Source organism: Parasteatoda tepidariorum, chromosome 1 (genome assembly GCF_043381705.1).
Source record: "Parasteatoda tepidariorum isolate YZ-2023 chromosome 1, CAS_Ptep_4.0, whole genome shotgun sequence".
In the NCBI taxonomy this organism is placed as follows: domain Eukaryota; kingdom Metazoa; phylum Arthropoda; class Arachnida; order Araneae; family Theridiidae; genus Parasteatoda; species Parasteatoda tepidariorum.
In genome coordinates this window covers 56,014,113-56,039,924 of record NC_092204.1, presented here as the reverse complement: position 1 = coordinate 56,039,924, position 25,812 = coordinate 56,014,113, and positions in this window count along the sequence as shown.

The window sequence follows — 25,812 nt, the reverse complement described above, 5'->3', positions numbered from 1 at the left end:
TTATATATTATACTTTTAACAATATTCCCCTCCTGAATGCAGCTGCTGGTTGAGCAGGAGAATATTTTCGATGTTTTTGGTTGACGTGATCTTTTGAAACTGGTGTTGGTACTCATCCGAGTAACAACAGCAATAATAACATTTTAACAATATTCATGAATTAAGAAACATTTATTTTGAAATGAAAAAGTATCAATTTCTCGTGAAAGTCAAATTGACCTCAAATGGCGTAAGTCCGAAATCTGACTGTTCTAGTGTTAAACAAACTAAAAGCAGATGATTCATAAAAGCATTGACTTTTAAGTGATTCTTAAATTTTGTTTTAATTTATAACCGTTTATTTACGTAAAATATAACGCTTTATGTAAGATGGATTTCAGTTTTTTTCTCCATAATATGAGAACTTTGTTGTTAAGAAGAAAGGTATCTATGTCAGAAATTTACGAGAAAACAATGCAATGCCTAAAATATTAATATTAAGAACTTAATCAATGTGCAATAATTGTTTGAAGCAAAAAATTGTTTTTCTCATTGTTTACAGTTAATTAGCAGATTTTTTTTAAAGAAAAATAAGGAACAGATATTACCTTAGTAAGTTGACGAATGCTAACAGTTTATTACATTTTTTATGGAGATGATTCATATTTCATTACAAAAATCCTGTTCATTATATCAATAGTTGTTCAGACAAGCTTCATTTCTTGTCTACTGTACCTACAAATGAGATTTATAAATTTTTGATTACGATAATCCCATTTGTGTAGCATATGCGATAAGTCTGTTGATTTATCATTAAAGCAGAACATTAGTGATGGAGTTAGTTGCATTAAGTGTGTGGAAATCTGTGCTTTAGGTAATTAGTCGAATGTTTTTCTTTCTTTTTGACCATTTCTCAACAGTGCTTGATGAGACCACGAATTAATGAAAGCCAATTTTTTTTTAAGTTGACAAATAACGTGAGTGAGGAAATAAAGAAGAATCATAAATACTTGACTTATTTTTCTATTAAAAACAGGCTGGTCATCAGTATAATATTTATTTTCTATTGTTATCTCCATCAAGGAGGGCAACGAGAAAGCATTATTTACTCATTTTCAGCAGCTATTCTATTTTAATCTATTGTTATGACTTTCTGTTTTGAACATTTGTGTGATAAAGATTTAATAATTTTTTGTTTGTAAAAGTTAATTCCTTACTATCTTACTAAATAGAGTAATTATTCAAGAAAGAAATTTTTAAATTTGCCCGCAACAAATTCTGAATGTTTGAAAAGCACGTTATGAAGGTAAATTTTAAATAAATTAAAATTGTGCCCGCAACAAATTCTGAATGTTTGAAAAGCACGTTATGAAGGTAAATTTTAAAAATGTAATTTAGATAGCTTTTTTTTTCTAAATTTAAATGGCTGTGAGAATTTTTAATTTTTATAAAAGTTCACACATAATTGTTTCTTTAATTTAATTTAAGTACTGAATGACTCCAAAAAAGTATATACTTTTATGATAAACATTACTTTCAAATTACTTCAAAAACACTGGTTTTGATTTATTTTAAAGTAACTAATTTATTAAAATGTAATATAATATTTAAACATTTAATCGTTGTTATCTTTCATTCATTTCATATATATCATTATTATATTTCATTTCAAAGGGACCCGACTACCTTCAGGACAAATGCTTGAAATTTTTAATTTAGAAATTTTTATTTTTGTGCATTTTATACGCTAAAACATGGTATGAATACACAAAAAGTATGATGTAAGAATTATAAAATATCAGTAGAACTAGATAAAGGAAACCGAAAATCGATTTTTTTCGAAATCACATTTTTTTTAAAAATATATTACTTTTTATTATTATTGCTGAATAATACTCATAAAAAATCAACTTGGAGAATAGACTACGTATTAGACATAATATTAATATTTAGATATTTTACAAGAAATATTGAATTTTATTTGGCAAACATGATCGAAATTTGCAAATACTTATTTTTGTTTTTTGCTGTAAAATTTAAAACAATAGTTAACATTTTACTGCAAAAATTCCCGTAGTCTATTCTTTAAACATATGTATAGTAAAAATTCAAGCAAAATTTTATGAAAATCAGGCAATTATATTTTTAGATATTGCATTTAAAATAAAGGAAAAGAACCAACAAGGAAAAGAACAAAAAAGGCGCAATTATCAGCATATAAAACAAAATCAATGATTTTTTTAAAAATCATCGTAACTTCTGTTCGATTTGACGCAGATACAAAACTCAAATGATTTTAAAAAGATGAAAATTCATAGTTTTGCTTTATAAGGAACAGAGAGAAATTATTTTTTTGTCAAAATTGGGTGAAAAGGTATACATGTACCTTAATTATAATTTAATAATATATTGAAATATTATTTTTAGATTACAGCAACAATACAATTTAATAATAGCAATAAAACATTACATATATGAAGATAATTTAAACTTAGTTTCTTCCTGTATAACATTGATTTGCTCGTTTAAGGAATTAACTAAATCTTCAATTATTTAAAATATACTTTTTCCCAGTTCAATAAGAATACCAAACTGAAATGCTTTTAAAATTTAGCTTAATTTTTGTTTCAATGTTATATTTTTACTACAAAATGTTTGTTCTTAATACACTTATGACATATATTTAGAGTAAAAGCGTATTATTCATAGAGATGAGCTTAATAGTTCTCAAAGTGTTTTGACGAAACTTTGAAATGAATCTCAATCCCCAATGGAAAACGAAATTTACAGAATATAATGAGTTGTACTCTTCTACTGAGCTATTCAAATAACCTAATGGTACATATTCTGTAGTGATTTGAAAGTGACTTTTAGGCTATATCCTACAGAAGATAATTTCCTAGAGTACTGTCTATCAGTAGCGACATTAAACAAGTTTCAACCAAGTAGCGGCTTTAGAATTTTGACAACAAGTAACTCTTGGAGCATTCCGTTATTTAGGTAATGAGCATCGACTCTGAAATATTTCCTAGGGAATGAAACGTGCCCGAATATTCCTTCCTTTCCTTCTCGAAAGTGAAGAGATTCGAGGAGCTGACCAACAATGAATTATGTATTCACCATTTCGTCTTCCCGAAAAGAGAGTTGCCATCAAATAGACGTAAAAGCTCACTTAAAATATGATTACACCAGCTCTCAGTCCAAATTGTATGAACTCACTAATGGTTTCATGGCAAAAGCGTTTTCAAACAGCTATTAGGCTCTTTATTGCTGGTTAAAGTTAAAGTTTATAATGCATTTCAAGTGCTGCTATAATAGGCTGCTAGTTAGGAAAAGACCATTAAGCTATGGGATTTAGGTATTCCTACTAAATTCGAGATAGTTTCATTTTATTTCATTATTTTAGCTTACGCATAAGTTGAAAATGGTAACTAAAGTAAATCGTGATAGACAGATAATTGAGTTTTAATGTTATTGAAATTGATTACTTATGGCTGAATCAATTACTTTAAAAACTTATAGTCAAAAAGCATATTTCATGGAGATAGCTGTGAGTAAACTTCGAACCCATTGATTCATTTTTTAAATTTAAAAAGACAGTAAAATAGGCAGTTAATTTTTAAAAACGAGTAAACTTTTGGTTTCAAAATATTGAAATATGTTCTGATGTGAATAGTGATTTGTTTTTGTTTAACAATATTTTGACTAAACATGCTTCTTTTGACAACTAAGCTGTAAAATGGAAATAATTTCCAATATTGTTGAGATTTCAAATACCTTGTTAAATATAAGAAAATAAATTAATGAAAATAAATGAATACAAATTATGAAATATTTAAATTTTATTAATATTTGATGTAAAAAAAATATATAAATTTATTATTAATTAAATTATTGTAGGGCAGCAATTGATGCAATGGTCTAATTAAAAAGGAGTATTTAAATTTATTATTAATTATTTAATTAAAAAATTTTGCTTTAGCTATGTTAGTGTAATAGAAGAGAGTACAAAATTTAGCGGATACAATCACAGAAATTGATAAAGCGACTGCATTTTTTCGTTGTTTATGCTTCAATTTTTTAAAAATTTAAATGTTTTGTTTAATTTTTGAAAATTTTATAATTTTTAATAAGTTTCTTTGCTTTTATTTTAATTCAATTTGAATGCCATTCTATTTATTTCCATCTTCAATTTAATTCCAAGCATTCCTTTCACTTTTTGGTTTTCTGTATAATTTTCTTGATTATCTTCTGTATTATTATCTTATATGGGAATGAGAGGGAGTGATAAAACCGCAGTCACGACCCGGCAAGCCCAAAATAATGTCCGACAGGGATCGCCGATCTTTTCAACGTGTAGCGAAGGCAAACCGACAAATGTCGTTGGACATTGTCGCTACCAACTTCCGGCCTGCATCTGGAAGTGTTGCCAGTACACGTACTATCCGTCGGGAGCTGATTGCACAAGGATTCCATGGACAAGCAGCAGCACATAAGCCAAGCATCTCTCCATCAAGCGCCGGCCGGCGATTTCAGTGGTGCAGAGCACGTCGCCAGTGGACAGTAGAGCAATGGTAAAGCGTTATGTGAAGTGATGAGTCACGCTACATGTTGTGGCACTCTGATGGACGGGTGTGGACCTGGCGAATGCCCGGAGAACACGGTACCTACCGGAGTGCATTGTCCCCACTGTGAAGTTCAGTGGTGGAGGAATTATGGTGTGGTCCTGTTTCTCATGGTTTGGCCTTGGACCCTTGGTGTTAGTGCGTGGAACCCTGAACGCAGAAGGGTATAGAGACATCCTGGACAATTCGGCGCTTCCCACCCTGTGGCAACAGTTCGGTAATGGCCCGTTTGTGTTTCAACACGATAACGCTGCCATTCATAAAGCACATGCCATCACGGACTGGTTTGATGAAATGGGGGTGCAAGAGCTTGACTGGCCATCCCAAAGTCCCGACATCAATCCAATTGAGCATCTCTGGGATGAGTTGGAGCGCCGGTTGAGGGCCAGACCACAACGCCCCAAAACCACCACTCAACTCTTCGCCATGTTACAGGACGAATGGCGGGCAATACCTGCTGCCGTGTACCAACATCTAGTGGATAGCCTTCCTAGAAGGGTTAAAGCTGTGATTACGGCGCGTGGCGGCCCAACGCCCTACTGACTTGATACTAGCACCTCATGTTTCCGAAATGAGGGGTGTCCGGTCATTAATGGCCAGATAGTGTATGTTTTCTACATATTCGCAATTTAGCTTATGCACAGTAAATAAATCTTAACATTTAAAAATTTAATTATTCATTATTCTTTGAAATTTTTTCTTTTCCATCCATCCATCCATCCAACCATCCACCCACCCACCCATCCATCCATCCATGTGTGTATCTGTTTAGTGTGTTCCAGACAGATCGCCAATAGCATGTGATTTGATAGAATCAACACCTTGGATGTCACAGTTTGATAGTTACGTGAAGTGAAAATGAAAGTGCTATTGAAATCTAACGAATTACAGTAGCAGAAGGTGGAAGAAGGAAACATCAAAGCTGCTTTAAGTGGAACTTATATTGTTTTAAATAATCGCCTTTCAACTTTTCTTAGTTCATTCTGCATTCTGTTTTTTTTTTTTTTTTTTTTTTTTTTTTTTTTTTTTTTTTTTTTTTTTNTTTTTTTTTTTTTTTTTTTTTGTTTATTAATTTAAACTTAAATTTTCATTACAGTCACTTTCCTAAACTGTAATTCGCAAAATTTCGATAGTTTTTTTTGTTAGATAATAATTTAAAAGCACACTTTTTGTCTTTATTTTTAAATTGGAGTTGTGCAGGCGTAGTTTTTAGATTTTTGGGACTTGTCATTGTGATAATCTGCTCTTAAAACAAACAAGGCTGACATCAAACGAAAATTAATAATATGCATCAACTTCTGCAAAATGATTAACAATAATAACCAAAATTATGGGAGAATGACATTGATGTAAAATCGTTTAAACTTAAGCACTGTGCTAGAATCTCAAATATGACAAAACGCACGCCTTAGTAAAACTCAATATGACATATGAAGGAAAATAATTGCCCTAAAATGCAACACTTGCTTAAAAAGAGAAAGCATAAGTTGAGCGCGATAATTAAACTTGGAGTTATAATTCGATGTGTGTTTTTTTAACACCGCTTCATAGAAACAATGCTAAGAAAAAGAAGAAAAAAAATCTTGTGCAATGATTTATAATGAATGTTTAAAAACATTACAAAGAATGAAGTGCGGCTTTTTTGTTTAAGGCATAGTAGTGGCTATAATGTCATTATTAAGATCATGTTTGATAGAGGAAAAAAATAATTATTTTTATTTATACCTGAAGATAAGGATAAATTGTATTGGGATATTTTCACATACCATTGCCTTTTGCTAATTGCTTGCATGACTCACATTTTTAAATACTCTTTGTAAATTATGCATTAACTGTTTCTCGAAACAATTGATATATGTTTAGTTAAATAATTAAATTAACTGAACATGTAACTCCAAAATTTCGATTAATTACTTTTCAAAGGCATATCTAGCTTTAAATATGTACAACAAAGAACTGACTGAAACAATAGAGCTTAAGAGTCCACAAACAAAACATCAAGAGTTATGCTGCATTCATATAAGATCAATAACACGTCTGCTGTTGGCAGAGATAAACATTACTTTCAGCAACAAACTGCTGAAGCTGCAGAACTATTTTGCTGCCTAACTAATAAGATGTGTTGAAATATATGAGTAGACTCTTGGAGGATCGTTAACTGCGATTAGATGGTATCTGAACTAATTGGGTAGAAAAGAGGCCTAAAAGGTGATTTTTCACTTTGGATAGAAAATCTACTTTCAATAAACTAAGATAAAGTATGAAGGCCTTGGTAATCCATAAGTTTGCTTTAGATGAACTGAGATTTAAGAAATTTAGAAAAAGGATTTTTATAATTGTTGCAATGATTAAATATTTAAATTAGCTGCTGTGCTGCAGAAATTTAATGGTACATAATTTGGAACTGAATAATTTATTGTGTGTTTTTTATATCTTAAACGTAGTTGAATTCAAATAAATTTCTTCGATGGAAGCTTAATTATTATTTTCAAAGTTATACACAAACTTTATACTTCTTTATACTTTTGTGTTTTAAAATAGTTTTTCGTTAAATGAGAGGAGAAAAATTGCTTAAAATAATTTCTATAACTTAAATGGAAACTTTAAATGTACAGTGTACTATTATTCACGTATTAAATTTTGCTATCATCTTGATAAACGATTGACGCTTAAGCCATGGTAAGCATTTTATTTTTAATTTTTTTAAAAGAAATGCCTTTTAATAATTTTCGTTTTTTTCTCAGAATTTTTTTTAAAAATTTTTTCATTATTTTTTATTTTTATTTTTGCCTTATGTTTCTTTCTTCAATTTTTCACTATTTTTTATTTTAAAGTCAGAATTATATTTATATATAAACTCTGACTTTAGTTTGTTTAGTAGATCTTGGTTTGAAATAAATTTTAATGAATTAGGCCCGTTGGCAGTTTTATATAGGGTTAGTATATGTTCTGGAGAAGTGATATCATGCTTAAACATCTCCGATATGTGTTGTTGCATTCCCACATTGGCCAGCAGTTCCATGACGTTATACACCCTCAAAAAATCCAACACCGTCAATGGATCCTCTGTTTGGTGAGCCCCAGGCACGCGAGGATGTGGTGAGGCGAAGCCTGGTCTGAAGAACAATTGGTACAAATTTCAAAGTTCTAGGATCCTTCCAAAAATTTCACTGATTTAAGGTGACCACTTCCAAAGCGGGCAAGACTAGTTTGCTCCTGTCTATTAAAACCTTGGGTCAGGCAGCCTCCAGATCGAGAACACTGATACCATGGGTGCCGATATGTGTTAATATATTGTAGCAAAGGCAGCTCTAAATAAAAAGTAGTTTAACTTGTTTGTCAGCTTGGATTAACTGTTGCTATTTGAGACATTAAAAAAGTATGCGGAATTTTATTTTTTATTTCAATTAGAGTTCAAATATATTTTGTAAGTATGTTGCTGCTTTTCAATACGTAGGATATATATTATTTTCCTCTTGCCGGATCATTAAGGCACATGTATAATTCAGTCTTTGCTCCTGTGTCAATCTTTGCTCACATCTGTGTAATGGTGGAATGACGCTATAAATGCGAAAGACCATCTCATCTTCAACTTTAAGAGAAATACCAGCATAAAATCGAAGAGTGGGGACCACTTTTTAATAATGCATGTAAACATATCAGTTCCTTAAAAATTTAAAAAAATGATATAAAAAGTATGAAAATCATTTGTAATTTAGTAAATTTGCATTTACCACCACGCTTAATATTTTTAAATAAATTGAAACCACTTACGAAATTTTTGATTTCGAGAGTGGTTTCGTTCGGTTTAATTTGTTTAGATTCGTAATTTTAACATGAAAGATAATAAAAGTAAATCATTAGCTTACTTATAGAATTGAAACAACCTTTTTAGCATCGTACAAACCCTACCATTCTGATTTAACAGACCTAATGCATTATTCGACAGATCCCTACTCAATAGAACACTACATATTATCCCAATTTACAGGCAGAATAGCAACGTATAAGTTGTACAGAGGAATACAATACCACAGCTAAAATGATGACTGGGTAAGATGCGTGAGGTGCATGCAGTATCTCTTTAAAAATTAACAAACTTTGAAAAAACTGTTCCAAAAATATGATTAAGTTTTTTAAAAAGTGTTGGATTAAATTGACGCATTAAATTTTGTATATTAGATTCTTTTTTGCTTATTTTCCATGATAAAATTAATTCATTTCAGCTTATCATAAGTTCTTCATGGTTAATTGTATGAAATGTGGACTTTTCCATATTTCTTCACTTTATTGGATGGCCAAGTCATCTCGGCATTAGTTAGAGATGACCACATGTTAGCTTTTTTTCAAACATTGTTTTATACTTTGTTCTCAATAATTCATTATTCCTTGCTCAAAATATGTCGTTGTTGCTACAGACACCACTTGCCAATATCAGCAAGTCTGTTTGAAATCAAGTGGATTTTAAAGGCAGAGGGTGTGCTTCTTGTTTTTCAGTGGTAATATCCATGGATATGAATGCGATTTTGCCACACACATACGTCACAATCCGTTTCACAGGGCGGACCCATTCACACACCTTTCATCCCTCAGCAGATCGTAATTTTGACCTGGACCAGAGAACGATCAATCTCTAATTCAGTACCCTCAGCGGTATTTATTTTTATTTTATTTAATATCCGTCATTAAACAGCATGCCCGATTTTGGGTATACGACTAGTAGTGTTCGATTCCGTTGACTCGAAACTTTGAACCCAACCCAGAAGACAAGGGAACTCCTGGATCAAGTATTGAGAGAAATTTGCTTTCGTGAAGGGTTTTTTAATGAAACTAAACCGTATTTGCGTTACTTGGAGATGAAAGCCACGAAAACTTCACATGGTTAGCCTGATGGCAAGGAGACTCTCACCTAGACTCTGAGAATATTTTATGTCAACATTGTGGTCAATGCGAGACGGGTGCGGAATTCGTATCGATTGGCCATCGCTGGAATTCGAATGCGGTTCACCTCATTGGAAGGCGAACGCTCCATTTCCTGAGCCACCACGGCACCCTCAGAGGTAATGATTTTTGTATCTCAATCCTTAGTACCTTTATTTTGATGAGAAAAAATTATGGCTGTTTATCCCAGACTTAACCCAACATTCAATATCAGTACTTTCTCACAAATATTCACGTCAAAGCTTATTTTCTCATCAAATGAATTTATTTTTGTCTTCATACTTAAAATAACGTTTCTGTTTCAATGAATATAAAGTCTTGTTATATCTTTCAGATATTCTTCTGTTCAACATAACTTATACGAACGTGTAGACATCATTAGATACTCCGAGTGAAATTCAGACACTGTTTTAACCAAACATTTACTATGCTGTACGAGCAATAATTTTGAACTGTATGTATTGTACAACATGTTTATCATCTAACTAATGAGATTTCTCTGAATAGAATGGCATCTGATGCGTGAATAAGATGTTCAATTTTACTAAATCGGCGAAATTCCTGCGAGCATCATGATATGTACCATAATAAGCAATTTGAAAGCTAATTTCAACTGATCTGAGAAACCTTATTTGTAGTAAGACACATAGCCTAATTTAACATTCATCCATTTAATTAGGACTTGAATATTTACAATAACAGGTACACTCTTGCATTCAAAGTTAATAGTTAGAACCACGAATTAATTTGGTAAGTAATAAAAATTGAGCTTTTAAAAACAACTGACGTAAATGAGACAGGAATAACGAGAAAAAATGTATATTTAAATTACTTTAAGATCTTTTTCGTGGAATAGAAATGTTGACAAACTTTAATGTTGGTAACTTGATATAAAATTGTGGGGATTGTATATTATTCATTACACTCTTGTGATATTACGTGAAAAGAATAAAAGAGAAAACAAGTTATCCTTATCAAGAAACAGTTATTGTGCTATGAGTTTTTCGAGAAATAAATCAAAATTTTTCAAGGAAACATTAGAACTGCTGCAGAGATAATAATTAAAAAATAACTTTAGCAACCATTTTTTTAAATAAATAGTTTGGCTTTAGTAAAAATGACTCATTAAAAAAAAGAAAGTTTATGGTTACTAAAACTAGTTTAGTGCAAATCCTTAAGAAATCCAAAAGAAAAAAAATACAATTTTATATGTTTTAGTTCAACAATTCATCAAAGCGGTGTCCAAAAATTAAATAAATACGCACTGACGGCTAGAGCATTACTTAAGCTGCTAACACTTGATCTGAGTTCAAACAATCACTCACTTAGCACTTGACTAAATTGTTGCAAAGCTTTTTGAAATTCTATTATTATTAAAGTGGCCCGGCAGTAGCCTGATTATAAAGACACAAACTGTTCCCAGTTGAACAACGAAGCCAAATATCTCTAGCTACGGTTAGTAAGATGGTGGCTGTATACTTTGATCAGCTCGTCTAGGGACCGAGGGTGCGCGGTAAAAGTACTCGTTAAGCTGTTCTTACCGGAAAATGTTTGACTTCGCAAGTACGTTGTCGAGCTATCAAAGTGGGGAAGTCATTCCCAATGAAGGAGATCAAAATTGAGATGGCATTTACTCGGATCATCACCGGGAAAATTTCCCGAACCGTCGCCTATAACCCATCGCATAGCCATGTAATAGCTGTCGCACTATAGCTGTAGCTGTAGTGCGACGTGAGATGGCATTTACTCGGATCATCACCAGGAAAATCTCCCGAACCGTCGCCTCCTATTACCCATCGCATAGCCGTGTAATAGCTGTCGCACTATAGCTGTAGCTGTAGTGCGACGTGAGATGGCATTTACTCGGATCATCACCAGGAAAATCTCCCGAACCGTCGCCTCCTATTACCCATCGCATAGCCGTGTAATAGCTGTCGCACTATAGCTGTAGCTGTAGTGCGACGTGAGATGGCATTTACTCGGATCATCACCAGGAAAATCTCCCGAACCGTCGCCTCCTATTACCCATCGCATAGCCGTGTAATAGCTGTCGCACTATAGCTGTAGCTGTAGTGTGACGTGAGATGGCATTTACTCGGATCATCACCAGGAAAATCTCCCGAACCGTCGCCTCCTATTACCCATCGCATAGCCGTGTAATAGCTGTCGCACTATAGCTGTAGCTGTAGTGCGACGTGAGATGGCATTTACTCGGATCATCACCAGGAAAATCTCCCGAACCGTCGCCTCCTATTACCCATCGCATAGCCGTGTAATAGCTGTCGCACTATAGCTGTAGCTGTAGTGCGACGTGAGATGGCATTTACTCGGATCATCACCAGGAAAATCTCCCGAACCGTCGCCTCCTATTACCCATCGCATAGCCGTGTAATAGCTGTCGCACTATAGCTGTAGCTGTAGTGTGACGTGAGATGGCATTTACTCGGATCATCACCAGGAAAATCTCCCGAACCGTCGCCTCCTATTACCCATCGCATAGCCGTGTAATAGCTGTCGCACTATAGCTGTAGCTGTAGTGCGACGTGAGATGGCATTTACTCGGATCATCACCAGGAAAATCTCCCGAACCGTCGCCTCCTATTACCCATCGCATAGCCGTGTAATAGCTGTCGCACTATAGCTGTAGCTGTAGTGCGACGTGAGATGGCATTTACTCGGATCATCACCAGGAAAATCTCCCGAACCGTCGCCTCCTATTACCCATCGCATAGCCGTGTAATAGCTGTCGCACTATAGCTGTAGCTGTAGTGTGACGTGAGATGGCATTTACTCGGATCATCACCAGGAAAATCTCCCGAACCGTCGCCTCCTATTACCCATCGCATAGCCGTGTAATAGCTGTCGCACTATAGCTNCGCGATGCTTAGAACAATATCTTGCTGTGCTCAAATAACGGTATGCAAGTGGATAAAAGTGTTGAGAATGATATAGATAACTCAAAAGAAAAAGGGAAGGGAGTAAGAAATAAAAACCTCTTGAAATATAAAAGTTTTCAGGCGACAAAAAAGAGAATTTAAAAAGTGAAAAAGAATTCACAAGAAATATTGTAACTTTCACTTTCCTTTGCAGGTTTCACCATCCTTTGTAGTTTTTGGAAAACAGGATGGTATTGTACAGATAATAAGAAAAGCAAACAATTCTTTTCTCTTAAGAACACAGATTTCTTGAAATTTCAAGAAATCTGAGTCTTTCCAGAAAAAATAACAGTTTTCATAAATCGAATACTTTTTGATTTCATTTTATTTTTTGGAAGAAAGTAAAATTCTTAGTAATTATTTATTGATGAAAATGAATTTCAAAAATGTTTCCTCAAAGGTTTTACTTGTGTTCCATTACAAAAGAATAAAGAATTATCGATAAATTTTGATATTTATCCAAATGTTAAAATAAAAAAGAATGTTCAATTAACTTAATCTGTTGATCAAATATTTATTTTGGAAATTCTCTTTATAAATTTTGAGTATAGAATTTAAATTTATATAATAACACATTTAAGCTAAGTTAATTTTTGGCAATAAGATTTCGTGTAAAGGAAATCGCATTTCAAATTTACTTTTATTTGTCTATACTTGATTTTTTTCCTTAAGATCAAACAACAACAAAATAAAAAAATAAAAATTAGCTTTAAAGTATTTTCTTTATTTTCATTTTATTTTATTTTTAACTTTTACTGTATAAATAAACCACGTTTTGGAACCTTTATTAAACGTGGACTTTTTCTTAAACTTTGTTCAGTGAATATCTTTCACATGGTATTTTACGCAATAGGAATAAATTAAGATTATTTTGAATCGTGAAAAGTGACGTTAAGAAATTTTCAAAATTGCAAAATACTATAACTAGGTAAAAAGAAATAATTAAAAGTGTTTAATTTATTCAAACAGAATAAAATGATATATGTCAAACCAATGTGTAGCATTAGAAAGTTTACGGTTTAACCCGCTTAATGGTGTAAATGTAGTGATCCATTTTTGAATAACAATATAATAAATCAGTTTATCTCATGTAATGCAAATACTTTAAACAAGTACGATGTTTTTTTTCTTTACTTTATAACCGTCGTTGAACAGCCGACCCAATTTTTGGATTTACGACTACTAATGTTTAATTCCGTAGCCACGTAATTTTGAACCCAAGCCATAAGACAGGGGAACTCCTGGAACAAATGTTGGGAGATTTATTTTTTGATGGAACGAACCCGCATTTGTGTTGCATGGGGAGGAAGACCACGATAACTACTCTCGGTTAGCCTGACGGCAAATTGACTCTAACCCATGATCCGCCTACCACTGAGGATATTTCACGTCAGCACTGTGGTTGGTGCAAGCCGGATGCAGCTTCATACTTAGCAGCCATCGCTGGATTCGAGCCCGGTTCATCTAATTGGAAGGCGAACGCTCTATCTACTGAGAAAGAATCAAATGTCTTTCTTTTTCTGTGATGTTCAGTATTTTAACATTTTACGATGCTGTAATCTTTAATAATGCGTAGTACTGCTTAATGTCAGTCATTTTTATTATTTTTAAAATCCAAGGGGATGCTATCTTGCTTAATTTAGAGAAATTTTCATACATTTCATTTAAATACAAATTTTAACTGCTATGACTCAAAATACTAAATATTTATTAGTTAGATTTAACAATTAATGGACAACGCTTAAAACGCAAAATGTAAAGCCAGGCAGAATGGTTCTATATATTTCTTATTCAGTATAAATATACGAATGAAAAGTTAAAATAGGATACCTTAACGCTTTTATTACAGTAGGAAAAAATATGGTCAAATTTACCAGAATATGTAAAAAATTATCGTACTTCTGACTCCATGAGAACACCCGAAAGTAAGGTCATTGTTACCAAATGTTTACTCTCTTAAAATGAACGAGTGAAAATAACTGAGTGCTATTTAACTCTTTCGTGTAATANCTCTTTCATTTTAAGAGAGTAGGCAATGAATTTTATAGAATTAATACTAAAATATTGTTTTATAATACGTGGTAAGATTCGGTTAAGTTTTGTTATTTTTTCATAATACCTTAGAGAAGAGCATAAATTTTTGAGCATTAAAAAGTAAAATTTTAGCAAACTGTGTAGCACATCCTTCATTTTAAAATAAAACTAATGGAGATTTTTCACACTTTAGTTATCTCTATCATACAATTTGACATGTATTAAGGACACTGGACATACTCTTTTTATGTAAAGTATTGTACTCTAATTGAGCACTTATTTTTCCCAGTTATTGTTGACAAATTAAGCAAAAATGTTGATGAAATGTTCTACAAATCTGACTATTTTTATTTTTTTCCCATTTTAATAGTTCTATTTGTTTTGTTTTGGAATAAAAAAAGGAAAGTATAGTCAAAGTTCCAATAAATATTTTTATAAATCTGGACAGCAGTTTTATTATTCTGCTTTTTAGTAGTACAGCACAATAAAGGAAAAACCATTATATATGTTTACTTAGTTTAAAAATGTATTTATAAATGAAAACATGGCTTATTCATGGCACATCTTCTGGACTAAGGGGTTCAACTGTGTAAAAAATGTATATTTTTTTAAACAATTTAAGTGTAAAAATTACTTTAAAAATTATTTTTGTTCATTTATTATTAATTTATTCAAATATGTATTAATTACCTAGACAGCTGAATATTTATTTAGCTAATTGTTAATTAATTCAATCAATATTCTTCATAAGATTAAATAAAAATAATTAGATTTGGGGATTTCAATTACTCCTGTAACTAGGCCAATGACCTCCAGTAACCTTCAATAAACTGAAAGGATGCTGCTGGATGCATACAGATTGCTGGCCTTCAATTGTTGATTCATTGATTACCCTTTTCTGGAAAATGTCGCGAAATCACTCACACTGCACTTCTTAGACGACAAATGCTGGGTTGAATACTGTAGGTCAGCTGTAGACCAGCATTGTTGGGTCGACAGAAGACCAGCCATTCCCTTTAATATAGGTGAAAGTGACTTGGAGCGTGCACTGATCCGTCGCTTTAGCTGCTGGCATCCAGCAATTTTGTGATGCTGCACTTGCAGATTTGAGTTTGCTGGGATGCTTTGGAATTTTAATTACATTATTTCTGGAAAAAAATTTTATAAAAGAATGTAAATGTACGTGAAATGGAAATGAAAATGACATTATATTGAAAATTTCATAACTTTTATCTATTTAGGTTTTATTTTTATTTTTCAATAACTTGAAATAGTTTAAGTAGACTATACAATTTTTCAAGTTATTAGCTTTTGAAGAATATTTACAGAGGAATTTAGATTTTTAAGAGAAAATAAAAAAAGCTATTAGAAAATACTAAAAAAGAACATAATGAAATTATCACATACTCTTAGAAAATAACTCACAACTTTTCCTAATAGTTCGCTGAAATTCAAGACGGTGAATCTCAATAATTTTGGAAATTTCTAAGCATTTCAAAAGTATTGTAAAGATTCACTATAGCATTGATAATAAGTAAAAAAAAAACAAGTTAAAAAAAAATACGAAAATTTGTTTTACTGCAAAAATCATGCTTGTACATTAGTATTATTTTAAATATTTAAATAACTTTTGAAATAAATGTATACAAGATACAAACTTTTATACATTTGTTTCAATCTCGTTTATCTAGATAAATATTGGATATATTTTTATTTTCTATGTTTTACTACTACCTGAAACAAGTCGCAAAACATTTATGTGACTTTTTCTTTATATTTATGCTAATTGTTATCGAGCAGTTTTAACTGAATTGAGAATAGAAATATTTTTCAGTTCCCTGGAAAATGTTTCCTTTCAGCTATCTTTGAAATCGTTAGAGACTTAGAAATATTTTCAGAACTTTGAAACATACTATTTGCAATTTTCAATCAGTATGATAATTTGTTGAATATGGAAACAGTGATAAGTACTTTGCTGAGTACACGATACCTTTTATGTAATAAGGACGCGTTATATTTCCAATTCAAATGAGCAAATGATGGTTTAAAAGCAGTTTCTTAAATAAACTGCAGAGAAGAGATTCACCCTTCATTCTCAACACAACATCGAAGGCAAACAGGTAAATATTGTAACTTGAAACTTTGTAAATGTTTTCAGCGTGTTTACCTCCCTTTAAAAGGAACAGTTCATACAGTTGAAAATCATTTAAATGAAAATAAAAGAGGATCCTAAATTTCCGCTTAAGTAAAACTAATAACAATTTATATTTAATTTCACGAAACAGGCTTTCATAAATAATCGCATTTGCTCTTATTTCAGCTATCACCAATAATACTTCTAAAAATTATGTTAAACTCAAAGTGATTGCTTATTTTTTTTTTAAATTTAATAAAAATTATTTTAAAAAATGAATATCTTACGGGCTTATTACTTTCATTCCAAACTTACATAATTCTTTTGCATCAAAAGCCTACTTTTAAATTTTAAAAAACATTTAAATTTGAGTCAGAATTTTTCTCTATTTTTTTAGATACTTGCAAGGAAATTGGAGTTAGTCATTGGAATATTTATTTTAATCATTGAATCAGGCATTAATTTTTATTATTTCTTATTTTTTATCATTGAGTCACATATTAAATTTTATAATAGTAAAATACTCTTCATTTTCACTACTTTAAGTAATAAAGTATGAACTGATCATTTGCCACAATTATTTTTTTTAAAAGATTTCATTAATTAATTTGATTATTATTAAATTAAAAAAAATTCCTGAACTATTAGAATAAATTAAAATTAGATATCTGTAATTATTTAAATTATCGTGAATAAACTCATAGATTAGCCAAAATAAGTGGTCAGTTAAGAAAAATATTTACTCCGTTCCTTACTCAGCTTTTAACAGAAAAAACCTTTGTTTTAGGCCTTGAGTCTGATATACACTATTGAACATTACACTATTGAAATAATATAAAAACTATTGAAATAATATAAATAGTAAAAAAAAATGTACGAAATAACGACATTTTAAGTTATTTATTTGTCATGAAAAATAAGGTCGTTGAGATAATTTTTAGTTATGAAAACAATTATGTTTTAAGTTACAAACCTTAACCTTCAATTAATTTTAAGTGTGGGTAAAGTAGCATAATTTGCGAAAAATCTTAATACATCAAGTATCTTACGGCTGCAATTTTGTAAAATTTTCTCAATGAGCTTAGAATTAGGAAGCTACCTATATATAGATCTTATGTGTATATCTATATTAAACAACGCGATTGACCATATACTCATGGTCAATCACGCTGCACTGACTGTGACAATATCTACCACCATGAGCAGCGATGGCTCAGGGGATAGAGCGTTCGCCTTCCAATGCGGCAAAACGGGTTCAAATCCCAGTCGATACGAATTCCGCATCCGGATTGCGCAGAAAACAGTGCTGACGTGAAATATCCTCAGTGGTAGACGGATCATGGGTTAGAGTCCCCTTGCCGTCAGGGTAACCGTGGGAGGCTCTCGTGGTCTTCCTCTCCGTGTAACGCAAATGCGGGTTAGCTCCATCAAAAAGTCCTCCACGAAGGCAAATTTCTCCCAATACTCGATTCAGGAGTTCTCTTGTCTTCTGGATTGGGTTTAAAATTGCAAGGCTACGGAGTAGAGCATTAGTAGGCGTAAACCCATAAAATTGTGTCGGCTGTTCAACGACAGTTATAAAATATAAAATAAAAAATATCTACCACCATTGTTCGTTAACAGAATCCACGTCTACATTCAAAGGGACTCATGGCGAAATATTATTTTGAAGTCAGGAAATATTCCAAGAAAAAACCTTTACTGTAACTTTGTTTGAAAAGAGAGAAGGAAAATTCATGTAATGAGAATGAATTATTACACTGCATGCGACACAGTAGTTTAGTATGTACAAAAATAGCTTTTTAGAAAAATGTTATTGGAAATTTTCTCTAAAACAAGCAATTGTAATAAGCAGTTTTTATCATATGCAGTAAAATGGATTCAAAATCAATGTTTTTTATAAGGTTGTTCGTTATTGTGCAAGAATGTTTTCTTTAAGTAACAACCTCTTTAAGACGATTCTAATAACGTTCTTGAGATTGAATTGTCTTAGATTTAAGTATTCGAAAGTTGTGCCTTATTACAATGTTACTATAGAAATTTTAAAGCTTATTTTCACAACTGAGTATTGTGAAACCTATTTTTTTCCTCTCGAATACTATGCATACAATTCGCACTTTGAAATGGAGTTACTTACATTGCAGTTGAGTTGTAACTATGTCTAAAATTTACATCAATATTTCAATTTTTAGGGGAAAATATGGCATAAAATAAGAAATAATATTGAATCGAAAGTTTCAAAAGTTTCTATGAATGCATATGCATCCTGAAATTAGCTGAGTTAAAAGCCGTGACTGAAAATGGCAGTCGAAGTTTCGATTTTGTTGATTTGAAAAATGATTCGATTGTAATGTCGCAAAGGACACTTTAGAAATTAAATTCTAGAGTAGGCATTTCGAAAACTTCTGAATAAAATTCATATTTGATAGAATTTATATATTTAATCATTTTGGAGCTGTTATTGAAAATCCTAGCCACAATCTAAGCATTAAATTCGAAATAGGAAATAGTTAAAGTTTCAAGGGACAGTTTAGTATTTGAATTCTTAGAGTTGCACCACAAAATCTTTTGTATTTGGACATAAATAGTTTAAAAAAGAGACATAAAATTTTACCGTTAACTTTGTAATTGAGTTTTAGCATTGAGTCGTAACATTTGAAGGAAAAATATTTATGACTCAACTTGAAACTTACATCGAATACTCATACCACAAAACATGCCAATTTTGGAATTTTTTTTCCAAGACAGTAACATTGTAAGTAGATACAACTTACTTTAAAGTTCATTTTTTAAAAAAAAAAATAACATCCAATAGGTTTATGTAAAAATTGTCCTACTTTTAAACTTATAAGAGATATTTTAGACATTTTAATCTTTTTTTTAAATTTTTTTTACAGTTTCAATTAATATTTGAAAAAGAAGAAATGGACTAAAATAGAAAATCAAACTTTATTATGTGTTAGTTTGAAATAATTATCAATATGTAATGCATATTTCACACAATTTTAATGTTTATCTCAACTTATACATTAAGAGATTAGTGAAGAAGTTATGTCCAGATAATTTTCAACCAAGATAAAAACGAGAAATGACCCAACAAAGCATATACAGCACGAAAGAAGCTGACGTTTACTGCAAACAAATGATTAAGTGTCCAGAGACCTTGGTGCTATTGCTTCCTTGGGACTCATTTAATCTTCACTGTTCATCTATTTCGACCACCGGGTGCCTCTTTGGGAAAACGGTTATTCCTTTACTTTGACCTCAGCTGGTTGATTTGGTTCATTGGGGAATTACTCTTTCGAAAAGTAAAAATAATTCATCGTCTCCGACAACAACAAAAATTAAGTCTTTATTTATTGTTAAACTTACAACTTCTTTAAAGCTCGTATAATATTTTTCGCGTTACATACTGATTTTTTTTGGAAATTAATCCGAATCACAACAGTCTACTGCAATGCAAAGGAGCACGAAGAATAAACAATTTACCAGCAGCCTGCATTAAACAATTGAAAGTGAAAAACAAACAATTTAATTTGAAAAAGAACAAAGAAAGAAAAGGGGGCAAATGACAATTTTAATTATATTCTGATAATTGTGAGAGTTCGCTATTGTTCTAACTTCCTAATATAATTTAGACAAAGCAAATTGTTTAATTCAAAGTGTCTGCTTGGCAAATTATAATGATGTAATTTTAGAAAGGATGTAAACTATTATTTATAACATATAATATTGTTGCAAAATACTGTTTAACGGTTGATTACTTAGAAATGTTTGTAGTAACTTTTGTTTTATATATTGAACTGAGAAAAAATGTTTTAGTCAAAATACGGTTAAGATTTACCATGTTTTTGGCTCTATGGAAACACCGAAAATCTCGGTAATTTTTACTGAAGCGCTTTGGTAATCATTTTGGTAAAATTAATATTGTTTCACAACATGTGATTAAATTTGGTAATGTTGTAAAATTTGATAATTTAATCATGTTAACTTACAGCTTGGCATAAAAACTGCTTCTTTGGTCAAATTTAATTTTCAATGTTTTTTTTAATAAATGTGTGATTACTATAACTATAATTTTGAAAAAGAATTTTAAATTAACCGTTACCATATGAAGGGAAAAATTATCAAATGAATTTTTTAAATACCGTATATTTTGGCCTTTTTTAAGATTTTTTTTTACTAACAAAAATGTCATTATACTACAGAACAGTAACTTTTCCGGAATTTTTATTTTTTCTCCGTGCTGTTAAGCTTTCTTCTTGAAACTTAGAATATAAATTTGGCTAATATACCAGAAAGTTTCAATTTGTTTTCCTGTAATTATTTTGAAAGTGAAACTTCTTACAAATTTGAAAGACAGAGAAATAGTAATTTTTGAAATGCATTTGACCTCATATGTCTAACAGTTCAATTGTCTATCATTTACTGCTAAATAATTTACAACAAATGAACTGTTCGACATTTTTCCAAATGAGTTCACCTTTTTTTCCCATTCTTGCCAATATCCTTCGAAGGATTTCGAATAAAAATCTTGCCAATTTCTTATTTGATATAAAATTTATCTTGATGTGATTATGTTTAAACTGTAACTTTTTTATAAAAGTGCAAAGCAACAAGGTAAACTGATTTATTGCTTAAATATAAGAAGAAAATTGTCTAATCTTTATATTTTTGCTTTCATTAATTGCTCTTTGTATTGACTGCATAATAATGTTTGTAGCCTTTTTTTATCTATTGATATTACGATTGTAGAATGTAAACCTCGGTAATGTCCGCGAATATTTTAAGCTGAACTTTTATAGAAAATTTTTTGTAGCAGTGTAAAATATAGAGATAAATAATATATATATATATATATATAGAGAGAGAGAAGGAGAGAAAGAGAAAGAGAGAAAAAATGAAAGAGAGAAGAAAAAAAGAAANTATATATATACATACATACAGTAGCATTATCATCCTGTCATTTAGAACGTTTAAAAAGAACAAATTTTGGCGATGAATATTCGAATCAAATCAAAAGTACTTAACGTGGATAATTTATTCAATATCCAATGTGTTCACTATCGGTGCAGCTAAAATAGTTCCATCAATATATTTTTTTATTTTATTTTATTAATGCTGAAAAGAGTATGCAAATGTAGTCTTATCGATACAGAATATATTAAAGATTTTGGTCTCGTTCGTATTTCTTCGTTCAGAACTATTGATGAAACTATCTTCCAATTTATCGTATTTTAGTACTAGAGATATATGTTATATAATATTCAGTTTTCATTTATGATTAGTTTTCCGGAACTGGTTTTAACTGCAAATGATGAGATTTATCAAACTAGGTTTTAAAAGTAAGAATACGTTTTAACATAACTTTAAAGCACCTATATGTAATTTTTTACTTAATGTATCTTTATAGTTTATAATTCTTCGTATTTTCTTATTTTGTTTAGTTTCCTGCCTTTCTTTCAAATTGTATATTTATTTTCATTCCAAATACATGTCATAATAAGAAATTTGGAGTTTTTTAGTTACGATCAAAATTTTTCAAAAGTAATGATTTCTATCACTAAATATAATTAATAATATAATTCTATTATTAAATTTAAATTAGTTATTACTTAGCATTAAAAATCGTCATAGTTACTTTTTTTATTTATGTAATTTAACATCTTGTCTCTTTTGTCAACTGGATCATTATTTCTTTCAAGATATGTACCACAATTAAGCTGCTTAAAAATATACAAGTAAGACACAATTTCGCAATATCAGTGCTCTCATAATACTTCATGCCATATTTTAATTTTCTGTGATGATAATTATTTCTAAAATTTTTTTGATCTTAAAAAATAGTTAAAATATCCGCTAAATGATTTCCAGAAAAATTATTCAAAACAGTATTACTCTTGGACACACGCATTGGGTATTAATTCTTGCACGTCAGGCCACGAAAAATAAATAAATTAAATAAAATCGGTTGTAGATTTTCGTATTTGAAATAAAAAAAAGAGCTTTTTATCCCAAAGTGAGTTTTCTAGCAACATATCCAGTTAGTTAAAAAATCAGATAAGATAAAAGTTCGAAACTAATTTATAAATTTTAATGCCAGTTTACGGCTTAATGAATTCTGTATAAGAAGTTAGAGAAAAAAAAATTAAAAATTTAAAGAGGAAACAAAATGCGAAATATTCTTGAAATAATTCCAATTCCATAATACCTAATTATTTAGTAAAATCGAAACTTTTTCATCAAAAATAATTAATCCTTTAATTATTTAGCAAAATCAAAAAGTTAACTGTTTCCATTGCTTATGAAACAAACAACGTATTAATCAAATAGATCTCATTAAATTATGAAAAATAATTCTTTTTACATCAGCGGCATATGAATTTATAAGGTTTATATTTTAACATTTTTTTCTGAATTTGTATTTGCTATCTAGTCAGTATTTAGAAGACGTAACTTGGCATACCAAGTCTATATGCTTTTTAATGGGTAAAACACCTTAAAGCAAAAATTGTTCCAGAAACAAAGTGAGAGTTTTTTTTTTATATATATAGGGATATACTTTTTTTTGATGATTAAACGTAAGTGGAAAAGAAGAAAAAAAAGAAAATCCTAATTGAAGAAAAAAAAAGAAAAAAGGATCCTCAAAAAGCAGCAAGTTATATTTAACTATAATAGGGTTTCAGTTTTTCTATTTTGAGGCTTTTTCTTGGAAGATGACATTTTTCTATTTTTCTAAATATAGGTATTCTTTACTTATTCACTTACAGTATATTTTTCTAAAAATACTTTGTTGATAATTAAAAGCTGTACTAAAATCTGAAAATTGATTTATCTGAAGCATGGATCATTAATGTCATATTGCATAGGACAAATACACTGCTGTGAGAAATTAAGAGAATTTTCAGACTTGGTTCATTATCTCTAGAACTGCTTGACCGATTTTAATGAAATATAATTTGTACATACATTGATACTATACAAAACAAAATAACAACCAACATGTGTAAAACACACGCATTACCGTGTTTAACACTGGTTGGAGTCGGAATGTATTAAACATCTGTTGCGGTATAAACTAAAAAAATGGGTTAATTGGTAGTATGGTCCCCCTTACAGATATACAGGTCTTGCAGCGTGATTTCATACTTGAAATAAGGCAGTTTGCCATTTCCTGTGGCAATTGGCCGGGCATGCTATATAGGGTTGAGGTCTGGAGTTCTGGCTCACCAATTCATCCTGTGAACATCCTCATTTTCTGGAAATTCGTTGACCAGACGAGCTCTATGTTGCCTCATGTTATCGTCCATTAAAATTAACTCAGGGCCAACTGCACCTCTGGAAAAACGAAAATAGGGCTCCAAGACATCATCCCTAAACCTCACACCAGTCACAGAATCTCTTTCAAAGACGTAGAGAGGTGTGCGGCCATCCAACATGATGCCCTCTCAAACCTGATCCGCCGTAATGGTTTATTTCGCGAACATTGGAAGGTAGGTAGCTGGTTCCTGGTTCTCTCCATATAAACGTACGGCGTGAATTGGTGTTTAGGCTGAACCGGGACTCGTCAGTGAAGAGAACGATCGCCCATTCATCCATACTCCAATCTCTATGCTCACTGCATCATGATGAATGGACTCCCCTGTTTGTGAAAGTGAGCGGGACGCATACAGCAGGTCTTCTTGCAAACAAAAACGTCTCTCATGAAATCTTTTGCAAACAGTCCCCTTTGTTACACGGGTCCCTGTGTCTGCATACAAGTTATAAGAAAGCTGAGAAGCTGTAGCCCCTCTGTTACACCTTGGACAAATCGCGATATTCTCTGCCTGTTGTGGCTCTAAGGTAATCTTGTCCAGGCGTTTTTTCGATTGATCCGGTATCCTGAAACTGTTTCCATATGTTACACATGACGCTGGGGGATAAATTGAACTCTCTAAAAATCTGGAACCTAGATTGGCCTGCTTCTAGCCTCCCCACAATTAGTAATTTCATTCCATCATCTAAATGTTTGTGGTTACTCATTTTTACCTGTTACAATTTGAATTTAACCTATTGCTGTAAAATAACACCAAGAAGTTTGCCCAGGTGTGCTAGTGAAATTAACACGTAACGAAATTCAAATGAAATTAATGAAATGTACATATGAATGTTATACCACATTCTGAGGTGAAAATGAAATTAACATTACAGGATGAATACCTTTGAATTATCTCTTGACCAAACTAATGGAATTATAATTATTATCCAGATTACGGCTTTGTTTTAATGCATAGAATCTGAGTTTATTGAAAAAAATAGATGTATGGAATGTAATCATATCCCTGCTCTGATTTCGTAACTTAAAATGTCGTCTGCACTAAAAATTATAAATGCAAACTATATTTAAATTATGAAATTAAAATTATGAAAAATTTAAATTTATCATAAAAACATTTTTTTAACATAGACACCATTTTTTACGAAGTTATGAAAGAAATGTTTCCTCTGCGCTCTTAAAGCAATTTTGTTCTCACGTTGTGCCCGTAAAAGTGATTTTGAATCTCTCTTATCGGAGTGGTGGCTTTAAATTTAAAAATACTCATTTTTATTTCCTTGCTCTTTTTAAATAATCGACTGCTTTCGAAGTATTTTTGCGTACTTCAACTTATTGTAATTTCAACTTATTTTTCTCTAAGATACGAAGCAGTCCGATAATTATAAAATTATCATATTATTTATATATTATGTTATCTATATATCATGTTATCCATACATCATATGATTAAAGTTAAAAAAGCACAAATGATTATCTGAAACAGTGTACACTATTATAACATTATTTTTAAAACCTTTTTTTTTTTCAAAGTAATACATTTTTCTAAAGATTGGACTGTCATGTACAAAAAATCTTCCAGAATTGCTTAAAGTTTAAGGGTTGAATTCAAACATCGCAACCAAGCTTTTTTTTATCAAATAATATCAGACACAAAAATATCCCCTGAATTAACGTACTATTATTTCTAACGAATTCTTCATTATACAATTTGAAAAAAATGGTTATATTGGTTTAGGCATTAGAACGATCGGAATATTGGTGCTTAGTTTGTGAACATCCGATCATCACTTGCTTTTATTCAGAGAAATATATATATATATATATATATATATGTATATATATATATAT